Consider the following 15,743-nt stretch of genomic DNA (forward strand, 5'->3'; position numbering starts at 1 on the left):
TTAGTCTATACGCAGAGAGACGGGATGCACTGCTTCTGTCCTGGGGGGCGGGAGGGGGGGGGAGGGTGAATAGGTGACTAATAACCTTCGCCGTTTGTTACCCTCAGACACTTACTCAGCGTCAGAGACGAATGGGAAATCATTTCAACGGCGATACGGGCTGCAAATGAGGAAATCCACTAACATAAGCGACTTTCAGAAAAGGCAGATTGTTACGTCTGGACGCCTGGAAACGAGCATCTCAGAAAAAGTAAAGCTGGTCCGCTGTTCGCCTGCAACCCTCATGAGCGCCTGTGGGAAGTGACCGAAAGACGCTGAAAACACGAATAAACAAGGCGTTGGACAGCTACGCGTCATCAGAGAAAGTAGACGTCTTAGATTTGCCCACTTGTAATGAGGATAGCGTGCAATGCTGTTGTAGGTAAAACTGTTACACAGTACATGGTTCAGCACATATTGCTGAACATTGGGCTCCGCAACAAACACCTGAATTATCCCTTATCGTCCCAATAACATCGCCAATTACGTTTGCAGTGGACTTAGGATCATCGAGATAAGCTGTGAATCAATGGAGACCCCTGGTCCAAAGGCACAATGTTATATCCAGTTTGGATCATCGATTCAATTCCCGACGATCGCTGGTGTGTAGGATTCCTTGGGTGTACAGACGGCTACTGAAGGGAAACTGATGTTCCTGTAGTGCAGTAGTTGTATGCTGGTGCAATTGGTGATGTCTCTCCAAAGCCCTTTGGAATCGTTTCAGCAGTGTTATCGAGGATCTATCATATTAGCTCCTGATGGTGAATCTACTTAACATCTGGTGTTCCATGCTTAGTCACTTGTCGGCCAGCAGGAGACACACATGTATGCAGAGGGCTTTTCTAGATTTCTTTTCCGCAGGTACAATCGTTTCTTTCTTTCCTTCCATCTGATTTAGTGCAAGTACGTGACACACGGATCGTGGACTGTCAAAACGTGGATCATTCATCATGAGGGTTTCATGTGTCGTAATCCGAGAATTTGTTTAATGTTTGGGAATAAGTTGTAGGATCGTCTTCGTTTTTTGGCATCATTCCAATATTCCTGCCAAAGAATGGATATTCAGGTTTTTGTTTGTTTTCAGTTTGTGGCCTACACCACGGAATTCTGAAATAGGTGTTAGTCATTCTTCATTAGCCAGTACAGAGCTGATTTCTTCTTATTGTTTGGGCAAGTGGATGTATTTCAAACATCACTCGAAATGCATCTACAGATGTGGTGCTAAAAACTCTTCACATCCACGGGAATTCTCCTCGTTACACTGTGTTTACTGCTTGCGCTGGTGCTACCAGTATCTACGTATGAGCTATGAAACTCGCACAGTGGCAGTTAAAATAACCTCGCAATTCGAAGCATTGTGTGTATTCATGCGAGGCATGTTTATGCTGGTGCTAGCAGTATCAACGTATGAGCCGTGATACTCGCACAATAGCAGGTAAAATAGCGTCGTAATACGAAGCATTGTTCTGTCATTACTTTTCGATTTCTCTTATTCATTTCGTTGTGTGAGAACCCAAATTTAATCGTTCTTTCAGTAAAACTCCTAAATATCTGGATACAGCTTTTATTTTTGTGGGCGTAGTATTAATTTGCTTTGATTTTTTCTTAACAGGTAGTGTTTTAGAACCCTTTGGAGACCATGAATATATAAATATGTCTTTGTTGTCACAAAAAGCAATAACATGATATAATAAGAATAAAATTTGAATTTCATAATAAAGTATTTTGGGTGGTTTCTAAGTGAAACCACTGGTTCATTATGATGATTTTCATGGCTACATTTTTCGTAAAATTCAGTGGGACAAACCCACATTATGTGTTTTACACACTGATCTTGTGTGATGCGATACATTAGCATAACTACAGTGTGAACATCTTCGAGATGGTCCTCTTTCTGGCATATGGGATGGATTGTGAAAGTGTTTATCAGGTGCAACGAATGGCTTGAATCTGTTCCGCTGGATCTGAGACCTCTTGCCGTTAGGTGATGATGAAGATGCTCGAACTAGACCAGCAAAATTACAGACAGTATGAACTGCTTCAAGGATATTTGCTTGTGATTGCAATGTTCCCTATGAATGATGAAGACATTTACAACAGTGCCACAAAATTCTGTGCTACTACTGTTTGCTCTTCCTGTCAATCTCTTAGACTGGTTTTAACATGTCGGACCTACCTACAAGCCCCATATAGGCACTGTAATCCTTTAAATATCTGTGCATGAAAGCAAATTTACATTTCCGAGTGTTGTGCTTACCTTTTCAGTATTGTGTAAATTTGAAAGAAACTGTCTTGGTGTAAGATGTTTCCAAACTGCTGGTGTAATACCTTGGCTGCTACAGCGAAACTCGAATTTTCCCCGAGACGAGACACATTCTTTTCCTTCTCAAAGTGTTCTGGGACCCAAACTCTTCCTTTCCTCACCGCCCCATAAGCATATATTCCCCTGTTTCCTCAGATCGAGCATAAGGGGTATACATGTAAAATAATTATCATAATACAGCCTGTCACATTTTCCCTTCAAGTTCTGAAATAAAATGTCATACAACTCGGGAACCTAAGCACTTTTCTATCTCCTGGCTTATTTTCTTCGCGTAGAGCGCAAACTTGGAATCATAGCCAGTTTCATTTGCCAGTAACAAAATATTGTACCCACGTTTTATGGATTTCTGTGGCATAAACTACTCGAGGTTTTACCTACCTTTGAAACGAATCATCGATTCGTCCACAGCGAGATGTTCTGTTGGTTTATAACTTTCAGAGTAGGTCTCGCTACGATAATCCAGCAGTAGGTGTATCTTGCTCCTTTCTTGGCTGCTTATCGTTATCATTCACATGTATCTGCACCAGCAACCACGAAAATCTGAGGCATGAGAACTGAAATACAGGTATCACGGAGAGCTGGGACAGATGATCAGCCCGTTAGTAAATTGAGGGGAATAAATTTCTTCATTTTGTTAATATCAGCTGGTCTCAACGCTGTGGATCCTGCACGCTTTTGAGTTGCGCACAATTCGGTATGAAATACTAGATAGTCAAGTAAATCATTACGAAATAAGCAGCCAAATATGTCAGATGTGTTTGCTTTTTGAGAAACAATATTTGAACCATAAGTACGTGAAAACTGAATAGTTGCTTTTGCAGGCATCTGTTTCACCCATTCGATATGCTCCATTAGTTCTGCATTGTCATTACGCATACCATTGTCACTTTCAACACAAACACTTTCATCCACAGCCCCTTCACGGTGGACTATCTTCTCTTCAGTTGGAATAAGTTGTGGTTGTTGATCAGAGTCATCTGATTCACTTTCAATATTCGAAGCTGCTGACTCTGGATTACTTGGAATTTCAGCAAGTATGTCATTAGCATATCTGTGCTGAAAAAAATGTTCAAATGTGTGTGAAATCTTATGGGACTTAACTGCTAAGGTCACCAATCCCTAAGCTTACACACTACATAACCAAAATTATCCTAAGGACAAACACGCACACCCATGCCCGAGGGAGGACTCGAACCTCTGCCGGGACCAGCCACACAGTCAATGACTGCTGCGCCCTAGACCGCTCGGCTAATCCCGCGCGGCATCTGTGCTGATTTCACAGGGTCTGAATTCTTGATTTCATTTTGTCGGTGGTATTCATACCGCTTTGTCGGAAATGGTTAGCTTTATGTATGTAGTTTTTACACAACCACAACATCCATGAAGTGAGCTACATGATCACATAGCCCCAATGACAAAGGTATACGAAAGTCTGAAAGTAGAGACCTTTTGGCGCTATTACCCTCACACAAGTAAAAGTCACATGCACTGCTGCGTAAAATTACCTGTGAGACGGGACACCATCGCAATTACTGCGCCACCACTACCTGCTGATTGATCCAGACGTACCTGTCGCTGTGTTACATTGCATTTGTATGTCCGGCTTGTCATAAATCCACGTCCTTACTTTCAGTGACACGCAAACTGAATGGACTAATCTTCCAAAATATGTGGAAAAGATCATAGAGGTGGTCGCTCCACAGGTGTTCACCGCGTTGGTCGTGTCATACACTGATCAGCCACATCATATGACCACCGACCTACCATCGATATAAACCCGTCCAAGCGATAGCAGCGTCACCTGTCGAGGAATGACTGGCAGTCACACACACGCACGATGCATGCAGTGTCAATGCGCGCGCTGTCTGTGTGTAGAATGGGGAAGGCACTCAATATATTTGAGCTTGACTGAGGGCAGATTATGAAGGCTCGGAATCTCGGCACGAGTATTTCGGAAACTGAAATACTTGTCGGGTGTTCGAAGAGTGCTGCGGCGAGTGTTATCAACACGTGCTGAAACCAAAGAGAAACAACGTCCAGACGTCGTGGGCTTGGTCGACTGTCCCTCATTACAGATTTCAGACGTCGTAATGTGGGCAGACTAGTAAAACAGGACAGGCGGCTTACTGTGGCAGAACCAACATCAGACTTTAATTCTGGGCAGAATACAAGTAGGTCTGAACACACAGTGCACCTAACAGTCCTAACGATGGGCCTCCGCAGCCAACAACCCATGCATGTACCAATGTTAACACCACGGCATCGGCAACTGTGACTGAAATGAGCACACGACGATGGGCACTGGACATTTTCCCAGTGGCAGAGAGTTGTATGGTCTGATAAATCCCGATACTTTCTTCATCTTTTCTGATCATTTTGAGGAAGTTAATCTAGAGGAAGGTATTTGCGACCATAATGTCGTTGTGGCTTCAGTGGAAGTTGCAAAAAAACCAAAGAAACAGCGTAGAGGTTTTTTTTGGGGGGGGGGCGGAGGAGCAAATAAAAATGTCATTAGTGAATGTCTTCATAGTCAGCTCCAATCATGCACAGCGAGACACAAAGATATAGAGTATCTTTGCTTGGAATTTAAAGGTATTGTCCACCACGTATTAGAGAAATATGTGCCTAGCAAAAATATAGGGGAGGGAAAGGATCCACCTCGGTTCAATAAAAATATTAGGAAGTTGCTGAGAAAGCAGAGAATTTTGCACGGTCATTTTAAACGTAGTCACTGCCTCGCTGACAAACAGAAATTATGCGAAATGAAAGCGGCTGTCAAAAGGTCAATGAGAGATTCTTTTAACGAATTTGAAAGCGATATTTTTTCTGCAGATTCTAAAAAAACCCAAAAAATTTTGATCGTACGTGCAATCTATGAACACTACAAATAATTCAATACCTTCTCTTGCTGACAGTACGAGTAACGTAACGGATGATGATAAACAGAAGGCCGAAATTCGAAACCTAGCTTTCAACAACTCGTTTACGGTAGAGGACTGCAGCACCGTCCGCCCCCGGTACCTAAGTGGTCAGCGCGACGGAATGTCAATCCTCAGGGTCCGGGTTCGATTCCCGGCTGGGTCGGAGATTTTCTCCGCTCAGGGACTGGTTGTTGTGTTGTCCTAATCATCATCATTTCATCCCCACGGACGCGCAAGTCGCCGAAGTGGCGTCAAATCGAAAGACTTGCACCAGGCGAACGGTCTACCCGACGGGTCACACGACATTATTCTATTATACTGCAGCACCATTCCGCCTTTCAACTATCAAACAAACGCAAGGATGGCTGACATAGTGTTTAGTGTATCTGGGATTGTAATACAGTTAAGATCCTTAGACACCAAGAAGGCATCTGGCCCAGACGGTATCCCCGTAAGATTTTATTTTGACTATGCTACAAATATAGCACCATTCTTATTCATCATCTAGCAGAGATTATTGGAACAGCGGAAAGTTCCGCAGGACTGGAAGAAGGCCCACGTCATAGCAATTTATAAAAACGGTAGAAAATCGGATGCACATAATTACCGGCCAATTTCACTGATATCGATTTGTTGTAGAATCATGGAACATGTTTTGTGTTCAGACATAATGACCTTTCTAGACGCTGAGAAGCTCATCTGCAGAAACCAGCATGGTTTTAGGAAACAGCGGTCACGTGAGACACAGCTGGCCCTCTTTGTGCATGATGTACAATAGGCTCTAGATGCCGGCTCCCAGGTTGATGCCACATTCCTCGACTTTCGGAAGGCGTTTGACGCAGTTCCGCACTGTCGCTTGCTCCAAAAAGTGCGCGCTTACGGTCTATCCGGTGATATATGCAGTTGGATAGAAAGTTTTCTAACAGACAGAGAGCAGTATGTCATCCGGAATGGGGAGGCTTCAACAGAAACAAGCGTAACATCAGGTGTGCCCCAGGGCAGCGTAATAGGTCCACTGCTTTTTACTATTTATATGAACGATCTGGTTGATGGTACTGACAGCGGCATTATACTGTTTGTCGATGATGCTGTAGTCTACAGGAAAGTAGTATCACACGAAAGTTGTGAACAAATCAATGAGGATTTGCAGAAAATAAATGCGTGGTGTAATGACTGGCAGTTATCTCTCAATACTAGTAAGTGTAACCTACTGCGTATAACAAAGCAAAAATCCCCATTAATATACGAGTACAATATACATGCCCAGTCTTTGGAAGCTGTAACATCCGTCAAGTATCTGGGTGTGACAATTCGAAATGATCTCAAATGGAACGATCAGATTACACAAGTAACGGGTAAGGCGAACTCTAGATTGCGGTTTATTGGCAGAATCCTGAAGCGATGCAGTCCTTCAACAAAGGAAATTGCTTTCAATACTTTAGTTCATCCAGTCTTAGAGTATTTTTCGTCTGTATGGGACCCTTACCAGTTGGGTTTGATTCACGAGTTTGAGAAGGTCCAAAGAAGAGCGGCAAGATTCGTGACTGGTACATTTAGCCATCGCGAGAGCGTTACAATTCTCATAGAAACTATGAAGTGGGACACACGTGCAGATAGACGACGCGCTAAACGGAAGGGACTGCAGAATAAATTCCAAAATCCGATCTTCGCCGAGGATATAGATCTTATATTATCACCACCAACTTTCATATCACGCAGTGATCACCACTCAAAGATAAGGGAAATTAGAGCTCATACTGAGGCGTTCAGACAGTCGTTTTTCCCTCGCGCGATCCGCGAATGGCACAGCCTGGGGGAAATATGACTTTGGCGCAAATAGTGCCCTCCGCCACACACTGCTTGGTGGCTAGCGGAGTATATATGGTATATATGTAGATGTAGACGTAGATCATGCCGATGGGAGGGCGCGAATTCGTCGTTGTCCAGGGGAACAGCTGCTTGATAGCTGTATTGAGGGAAGGATCAAGCTGGCGACGGCTCCATTAGTCTACGCTCTGGAGAACATTTACATAGGTATCCATGGGTCTAATGGAGCTCGTGCAAGGCACCATGACGGGCAGGGAGTATCGTACACAGGTTGCAAACCACGTACACCCTTTCGTGACGACTATATTTCCCAACGCCTGTGGCATTTTTTAGCTAGATAATGTACTGTGTGACAAGGCCAAGTGATTCGAGGAACACAGTGGCGAGTACCAATTGATATGCTGCCCCCCCCCCCACCCTTTCGCCAGATTTGAGCCCGATCGAACACACCTGGGATGTGATTGAACGTGGCGTCAGAGCTCATCACCACGCTCCCCGGAATTTACGAGAATGAGGTGACTTGTGTGTGCAAATATGGTGCCAATTCCCCCCAGCAACCTTCTATGGCCTCAGTGCTTCCACACCACGACGCGTTGCCGCTGTTATCAGCTCAAAGATGGGCATATTGGCTATTAGGTGGGTGGTCATAATGTTCTGGCTACGATTGTGCTGATGTGTGGGCTCGGAAATTTCACGCTCCAGGTTGCTATCCACCAAGTGGTTTTTGTATGGAGAAACCCCACCCACAGCCCACGGGGAAAAGAATGTTCGATGCACACTAATTACGGACCCATTTTTTGTTCTTTCTATGGCCTTGCGCTCGGTGGATGAAATAAGAACAATCAGGTACTTATTTCAGTAAAGTGATCTGAGAGTGCATATTGTCACAGGACAGCCATCGATAATGGAACTGTTAAGGGAGTTTCCGGCTGTTATGGGCCCATCGTGTAGGCCAGAATCGCCACGCCACACAACAGTACACACTACGCACATCACATCCTGCTCTCCTATTTTCTCTCGACCGCGAAGTTTTCCCCGTTACACACGTCCTATCGCCAAGATGGATTTCAGCACAATAATTCAGGCATGCACAAAATGACCGTCGGAAATCACATCGCCGTTACTGTTGCAACAACTACTGGCAAGAAAATCTAGTTCCTTGTGGTCATTAGCGATTATAAAATGCTGAACTCTCTGATAATCCCCATAGCTCTCAAGAGCGATGCATTTCATATTTTACTTGTCAGTTTGCTACTTGAATGGTTTTTCCACCTTGGATCTCTTCCAGATCTGCAGTTGGATACCAGTAGTGACTGAGAAATAATGTTTCCGTTGCGCAATCGTTAGAAATATATGCATTTCCAAACAAGTAGTATGGGTTGCGCAACGACTCACATGAAATCCAGAAGTTTATTGATGAAATCATTAGGTGCCTCCAGAAAAAGAACAGGAATGTCGCCTCCAAGAAGTCTTACACAGCTTAACCGAATATGGAGTATTACCGACTCAGGTAAAGAGCATAATCAAATGCTACAGATGTGCCCATTGTCAGAAAGAAGATATATTTCTCTGTCATATGTCGACGCCCAGAATGTTCGCCGCTCTGTAGAAATATCTTATGCCACTGATAGTGGCAGTACCTCAATGATACATAAATATGAACTTTTACAGCCACTTGATATATTGTACAGCGGAAGCCCAGGTGCTACTAGCCTGTCTCACCATGCGTAATACCACATCGCTTGTAGCTAATAAAGGCCCACAGGATCTGTTAGAGGCATCTTATGCGAGCTTTGCGTGGGTAGCTTCGTTAACACATCCTACCGCTGGAGGACACTTAGAGATCTTCCGTCCGCACTGTGTGTGCGGTTCTGCAGCAGTACGTAAACAGAGTCTAGAAATGTACATAGCTTCCCTCCAAAAATCTGAAATGGAACGGCGTTACTGGTCACAATTTATACGGAATTTTTGGCCGCATTTGAGGCAGTGAAATACTTTCGATTTATGGCTGAAAATTATATTGTTCTATTTACATGTCACCTATGTTAGCTGTTACATAGCCTTAGCACATTTATCTGTCTGTTCAGCTTAGCCATATTAATTTTGTTATTCATTTTACGTGCAACATCCAGTATATAATGGTACCCAAAACATTGTTGCTGATGCTCTGCGCAGAGTGAGTGCCGTCTCTCAAACAATACCTTACAACGAGGTTGTAATATCACAGTTTAGTAATGCAGAATTGTGGACTTGCTGCGAGAAACGTTGGATATACGTTTTGACGCATGCCACCGTTAGGTACGCACAGGCCAATGTACTAGGAGGAAGTCAGAGGGTGGCCATAGCCATATGTGCCAACTTTACTACTCAGAGTATTTCAGTCGTGGCATGTGTTCTGTCATCCAGACATCTGTTCTACCACGGCAATGCGAATGCAATTTTTATATGCCGTGATATGCAGAAATACTGGCACACAGACATTTAGGAATGTGTCCCCAGCCAGCAAAGTGAAACTCGAAGTACTAAGCTGCTTCCCGCTCCCAGGTTCCCGGATTCGATTCCCGGCGGGGTCAGGGATTTTCTCTGCCTCGTGATGACTGGGTGTTGTGTGATGTCCTTAGGTTAGTTAGGTTTAAGTAGTTCTAAATTCTAGGGGACTGATGATCATGGATGTTAAGTCCCATAGTGCTCAGAGCCATTTGAACCACTAAGCTGCTCGTAAACTTCCTCCATCAGGATATACGTTCGGCAAATCAGCATGTGAATGTCATCGGATCTTTATCTACCTCTCAGAACTTCGACTACTACCTCACAGTGATAGAAGTGGCCATTAGATGAGATCGTAGAGACTGTGGCCCATGCTTTCAATTTCGGCTCGAAAGCAACTCAGCTGCTTGTAACAGGTGACATCCGACCAACCGCCAATGGGAGCAGAGGTATTGCATGCCGTGGAGCGACTTTTCGGGAATCATGTCACACGAAGACTCTACAGGGTAGTCAAAAATATAATGGGATGACGAAAATGAAAATTTGTGCCAGGCCGGTACTCGAACCCGGATCTCCTGCTTATCGTGAGTGGTCGCTTTACCATTAGGCTACCCGAGCACGCCTCAAGGCCACATCCAGACTTCCATATGCCGTCAACCATGTGTCTACAAGTTACACTCTTAGATCTATAGGAGACACTGAAATCAGCCAATCAGGCCTTTCGGTACGTAAATTCAAACTGGCCACCACATAGAATTAGTATCAGTTTTTCTCACAGCGTAGATAATAGTGCACGACATTGCTCAGCCTTTATCTCGGATTCGACCCTTACTACTGTCCCGTAGCCAATTTTTTTATCGCTATCTTGTTCGGACTTAGAAAACCAAACGAAGAATACATTTGGCGAAACCGTCTCTCATCGGATCGAGCTTCTTTCTTTATAATTATTTCTTAGCTCAATTTACGCTGCAACAGCCTTATAAGCTTTACAGACTGTTTCCGATCACCCTGTATATCAGGCATTTTTAGTGGCATGGTGGATTGTCTTCACCATTCGCATAAGGCCACTCAAATGAGTCTTGAGAGGACAACACCCTGCTAAAAGTGCGGCTAGCTGAGTACCTACTACTATAGGGCACACCTACCTGCAAACAGAGTGGATTCATAAAGAACCTGCGGACAGAAAGAGTACGACCAACGTCAGCGTAAAGGCACAACAAACAAGTAACGTTTGTTTCCCCAGAATTGACCATGACGAAATTATTAATCGACGGCGCCCCATTATGTAAGGCTTTGCACCCCCGAACTCGGCGTAGAAAACGATCGACGCGATCGATCGGCAAAAATAGGCACGCTTCAGTGCCGTAGGCATTACTGAATCGGCGGTCACTACCAGGCACCTAGGTGGATCTCTCCTCCCTCAGCATCCCAGTTGCAGGTCATCCTACATTCGAGTACTGATGCTGGACCTCTACAGCGATTCAGAGAAGAGGATGCAACTACAACGGCGATGTACGGACTATGAGATTGACTCCACCTGCTAGTCTTTCTCCATTTTGCTACAGTTTTATAGTGTTGTAATTTTTCCACACGAATCAACAGGTCCGCGAACCACTTCGCCCAACTTCCAGCGATATTCAGTAGAATATAGGCCAGTATAGTAAGGAGAAGTGAACCGAATACGAGGCACATGGACAAAAAGGTAGTAAACTGTTTATTATTTCAAAAGTTATCGCTATAACTGTTAATAGATTTATCCTACTGTGAGACAAGACGGTCAACGCCTTCATGGAAAAACGTTCGCAGTTGCCTACGAAACCTCGATTGTACCTAGAAGTGAACCTTTCCGTCCGCCTACATGTTGCCAAGGTTGTTTCGACTAAACTGGAAAAAATTTCGTTGGGAAGCCCCTACACATCCTCAATACAGTTCCTATCGTTCCTCATGCGACTTCCATGTATCTGGAGCCTTGAGTGAAGACATTTGTGGCTCTAGTTTTTCTTCCAAAAATTAGGTGCGCGCATGGGTACAATCATGGTATCGTTGGCAACGGCAACCATTTTTACATGAAGGCACTGTTTTTTTTACCCAATAGTTACGTTCGATTTTAACTTAATCGCCTCTTTACGAAGGAGATGTTGAGTGCTCTGTTCAGAAGTTCTGAATCTAGTCACGAATCTGTTTCAATAATCTGTAAGCTCGCGTTTTTCTCAGCAATTGAAAGCATGGAACTGTATCGAATGCATTCTGTAATCCAACTAACACTGCATTAACCTGTCCACCACTACCTACAGCCTTCTGGGTTTCATAGACGAATAGCGGTAGCAGCGTTTCACGAGAACTCTGCTTGTGGAATCCATGTTAATTCCCAATGGGTAGACATTTGTTCCCAAAATTATTCATAATGCGAGACCCTGAATCGTGTTACATATTTCGCTCCGGGCTGATCTCAGCGATGTATTCCAACAAAAATTTGCATCTGTCCGACGAACCTAACTGAAGTCGGGAGTGACCTGCGGATTTTGTTCCGACGGTCTATGGTAACCTTCAGCTTGAAGGGCGGCACGTTAGCAAATCCTCTTGCCAGGTGTAGAAGCGTCTCGTCTGTTGAGTGATATGATTTTCTACTCCGCCGTCACTTGCCCCAGTATCAGCAATTTCGCCATTTAGCGATGACTGAAAGGGAGAATCACATCTCGATTTTCTGCAGTGAAGTATCATCTGAAGACTGAATTCTATTTCACATTCAGTGAGTTATCTTCCGTTTCTGTGGCAATGTGATCTGATCACCGAGTGTCTAGATCGATAATTTTCATCCGTTTATTGACTTTACAGTTAAACAAGATGTCCTAGAATATTTTATCAGACGTTCACTGAAATTTTACTTTCGAATGAGTATAGCACCTGTCGCATTGTTCACTTTCAACTATTTTGGATTCGTTCCGATTTTGTAAGTTAACAACGCTACGGACTTCGATGAAATTAGGCTGAAGCTCGCTTATGCTTCGTAATATCCTTAAAACATGGTCACTGAATCACGGCAGATACGTTCCATCCCTCAAAGCTTTATTAGTAGGTGTATTGTGCAACGCTTGTGAAATTTTTCTTTCTGCGCTCGGTATCTTCGTCCTCAGAACTGAATACTTGTTCTTTATGGCTCAAATACTCCGAAATATCTTTCCTGCAACTCTTTCGAAACAACAGTATTTTCCTAAATGTCTTAAAGTTACATTCAACACCTGTAGTGGTTAGCTAAACATTGTATCACACGTAAATCTCCTTTGATATAATAGGTTTACCAACCCTATGGGAAACGAGAGTCACGTTCCAGAGGCACTAACAACAGCCATACATTCAGTAATGCAAGCTTTTCTGTTATTAGAAGGAAATCCTGGAATTATGTCAAAGTCTGCACTGGACATGATAAAAAATTATGGAAGAAATAATAGAAGCCACCTTGCAGGTGCTTCTTTGTAATACGACACCGGAGACGTTAAGTACGAAGAATTCCATAAGCTAAAAATGTGAGAAGCCGGCCGCGGTGGCAGAGCGGTTCTAGGCGCTTCAGTCTGGAAGCGCACTGCTGCTGCGGTCGCAGATTCGAATCCTGCCTCTGGCGTGGATGTGTGTAATGTCCTTAGGTTAGTTAGGTTTAAGTAGTTCGAAGTCTAGGGGACTGATGACCTCAGATGTTAAGTCCCATAGAGCTTAGAGCCATTTGAACCATTTGAACCTAAAAATGTGAGAAGCTACGAAATAAAGATGCTACGTTGCCGTATCATAGAAATTTAGATATTAAGAATGTAAATAAGTCTCTAAATAAACTGTCATAAGAGGACTGAGTCAAAATCTGCCACACGTAATAAATATGTTGAGGTGTACAAATTTTATATGACCTGTAGATAATAGGTTGGTTCTCGATACAAATCAATCGTTGAAATCTATGAATACGTAAGAAGATGGTTCAAATGGCTCTAAGCGCTATGGGACTTGACATCGGAGGTCATCAGTTCCCTAGACTTAGACTTACTTAAACCTAACTAACCTAAGGACATCACACACATCCATGCCCGAGGCAGGATTCGAACCTGCGACCGTAGCAGCAGCGCGGTTTCCAACTGAAGCGCCTAGAACCACTCGGCCACAGCGGCGGCATGTATGAAGAGAGGTCATTCAGATGATGCAATCTTCAGTACATTTGCAAAACTATAAAATAATCGCTTATAACCGTTAGAACGAACCTGTCTCACCAGTAAGGCGATAAGTACATCACTTGTGGGTAGCCTATGCAGTAGAACGCATATTGCAACGACCGGTGACGCTGCAGATTGACTTATGAAAGTGTGATGCGCGACTTTCAAACACTACTCCCAAGTCAGCCTTAATGCAGAAAAAGAAGCACATAGTAATGTGAGAAGAAACGCTGATTTGTGAATAAAATATGACCCAAATCTGATTTTATGTATAATCGTGCACTCAGTCATAACTTCCGATCGTACCTGATGCTTGTTGAAGGAAGAAGCTGCAATGTCTCGACGCAAAATAATAGAGACTGCTCACAGTTCTAAGAAAACATTTATCGTAACGCATCACGGTGCAATAATTTTCCGACATTCGACTGTGTCATTACGCTGTCGCATGTTTAACTGACATTGATCAACTCCATGGCAGTGGACCGACGCTTTACTACGTATGTATTCTTGTGCTTCACCGGAAATAGTGACGCTCTAAATTAGTGTACTCAATATGCTCAGTTAATGGTTATCTCCTTTTAATTTTAAGTCAAAACACGTTTGTCCTCGCTCTTTCCACAGCTCAAAGAATAATGCCCTCATAATAAATAAATGTTTGTCTGTAGAATCTCGAAACATTTACTACTGTTGCCCAATGTACTTCCACGATCCTCAAATGACGATTTTAAATTCTGTAACGCTACTGTAAGAGATATTTTTGAAATCCACTTAAAGATTGGCTGTATCACTTGGCGTTCACTTAAGAAAATCCTGAAATTGGGTTATATCCATTTTGTTGTTGTAGCGTCGACAGAGTATGTGTATCAACGTTATTGGCATCGCCTGCATTGTACAGTTGCGCGCCGGAACGTTACGAGCCGCATTCCATCTGCAGGCATGAGCGACATGCCGTCAGTCAAAAAATCCCATCCATTGAAGTTAATCGTACCTTTCGTTCGGCACCTGATGCACTTCGGCCTAAATTCGCCAATGACCTGATTCTGCGGGTAATGCTAAGAGATCATAAGCACTTGATGCGGAAGTGGAACTATTTAGTTCTAACTATAGCCGACTCACGTTTGTTGCCGAAAATGATAACATTAACAACAACGTCTGTGTACTTGACGAGCTATTGGCTGTGCGCTACTTACCAAACAGCTACAGGAAAACACGTCACACCAGTTGCTGCTTCACTGGCCCCTTTCAGAGATGACCGGAACTGCAGACACACAATTAACGATATTTTAAAACACATTTTGACATTCAAAAATCTAGAAATACAGCTAGATAAAGTATTTTAGAGGCAATCTGTTTCAATTAAGAGGAAAAGAATCTTGTGATGTAACTAGCGGCCGGCCGGAGTGGCCGGGCGGTTCTAGGCGCTTGAGTCTGGGACCGCGCGACCGCTACGGTCGCAGTTTCAAATCCTGCCTCGGACATGGATGTGTGTGGTGTTCTTAGTGTAGTTAGATTTAAGTAGCCCTAAGTTCTATGGGACTGATGACCTCAGCAGTTAAGTACCATAGTGCTCAGAGCCTTTTGAACCATTTTGTAACTAGCGAGAAGTTCCTTGGCTCTATTAAATTAATTAAATATATGAAACAGAACAACCACTCGCATTTGCGATGATAAATTGATGGTGGATTTATAGTGAGTATTGTGATAAGTGTAGCAAATAAACCTTACAAATAGACCAGATACGCTGATAATGTAATTGAGAATCGTTCGAGGAAATATGACGTTCTTAAATTACAATGTAGGGTATTTTTAGAAAGCCTGTGTTTCAGGCGGACTGTAAAATAACTTTAAGATCCACATTGCAATATAAACGCGATTATAAATCATAGCGATACGTGAAACTGTTTATGTCTTGAACTTAACGCAAATGGAACCGGAACGTCAATGCACTTTTCA

The 15,743-nt window shown here is 43.4% G+C and overlaps 1 protein-coding gene across 1 annotated transcript in view; it reads right to left on the reverse strand.

Moving 5' to 3' along the window:
- The window catches only part of LOC126249646 (GTP-binding protein Di-Ras2), an 872,182-nt gene extending 857,132 nt beyond the window's left edge, over nucleotides 1–15,050 (reverse strand). Inside the window, exon 1 of the mRNA XM_049951325.1 lies at nucleotides 14,981–15,050. The gene's annotated coding sequence lies outside the window, so the exon portion shown is untranslated. The remainder of the gene's footprint in view (nucleotides 1–14,980) is intronic.
- Nucleotides 15,051–15,743: the final 693 nt, after the last annotated feature.

The sequence above is a fragment of the Schistocerca nitens genome, chromosome 3 (assembly GCF_023898315.1).
Source record: "Schistocerca nitens isolate TAMUIC-IGC-003100 chromosome 3, iqSchNite1.1, whole genome shotgun sequence".
In the NCBI taxonomy this organism is placed as follows: domain Eukaryota; kingdom Metazoa; phylum Arthropoda; class Insecta; order Orthoptera; family Acrididae; genus Schistocerca; species Schistocerca nitens.